Source organism: Merops nubicus, unplaced genomic scaffold, assembly GCF_000691845.1.
Source record: "Merops nubicus isolate BGI_N331 unplaced genomic scaffold, ASM69184v1 scaffold36508, whole genome shotgun sequence".
NCBI lineage: Eukaryota > Metazoa > Chordata > Aves > Coraciiformes > Meropidae > Merops > Merops nubicus.
In genome coordinates this window covers 360-1,405 of record NW_008625741.1, presented here as the reverse complement: position 1 = coordinate 1,405, position 1,046 = coordinate 360, and the positions used below count along the sequence as shown (strand labels likewise).

General features: G+C 58.5%; 1 protein-coding gene across 1 annotated transcript in view; it reads right to left on the bottom strand.

The window, feature by feature from the left end:
* DBNL (drebrin-like) overlaps positions 1–1,046 on the bottom strand; it is a gene marked incomplete at both ends in the record, with an annotated part of 4,955 nt that overhangs the window by 3,761 nt on the left and 148 nt on the right. The gene's annotated exons all lie outside the window — the stretch shown is intronic.

The window sequence follows — 1,046 nt, the reverse complement described above, 5'->3', positions numbered from 1 at the left end:
GTGCAGAGCCAGAAGGTCTCCCCTGAGCCTCCTTTGCTCCAGGCTCAGCACCCCCAGCTCCCTCAGCTGCTCCTCCCCACACTTGGCCTCTAGACCCTTCCCCAGCAGCTCCGTTGCCCTTCTCTGCCCACGCTCCAGCCCCTCAAGGTCCTGCTGGGAGGGAGGGGCCCAAAACTGCCCCCAAGATTCAAGGTGCAGCCTCCCCAGTGCCCAGCCCAGGGGGACAATCCTGCCCTGCTCCTGCTGGCAAGGACTAAGACACTGAGGAGGATGAGGAGGACCACAGCATCCCTAGAGCTTTGTGCCACAACACTCCCAGAAAAGGAGGGAAAACCCAAAAAACGTCCCTCTCATTCCAGACCCACCCCCTCCAACCACAGCTCCTCCTGCCCCAGTTTGTCTGAGCCCCCCAGAAGTGGAGCTCGAGCTGCTGCTGCCTGTGGTGCCCTGCCAGCATCATTTTCTTCTCCACTGTTAAATATTTATGCTTAGGGCTCTAAATTTGGCTCGGTGGTTTCCAAGCCTGGCATAAAAGTTGAAGGCTGGAGCAGCCGTGGTCAATGTTTAATGAAGGACAGGAAGGGATGGAGCAGCCAGGGCTCTGGCAAAGGGGGGTGGGCACTGAAACCCCTCCAAACCACACGAAAAATCACCCTGGGGGGGAGGTTTAATCTACACCCAACCCCCACCAGCCCTGCTGGACACTGAAGAGCTGCCTGGAACCTTCTCCCCTGGTTGCTCAGAGCTTTTTTGGGGGGTTGGGAGAAATACCTGGAGGAGGTGGCTGAGGAGGGAGGGCAGCTGAGGGCCCGGGAGAGGAGGAACTGGCTGGGCTGGGCTGTGTTCTGCCAGCTGCAGGTCGAGTGAGAAACATTTTGAAGGTGGGTAGAAAAGGGAAAGAAGTGCCAGGAAGTGGGGGGGACCAAGAGGAAGAGGAGCAGCTCAGCAGGACCAAGCTGGAATCACCAGCCTAGGAAAGCTCCCAGATATCCTGCAGTCCCCTCCTTCCCCCCACGCTGCAGCCAGAGAGTTAAAACAGCCCAGGA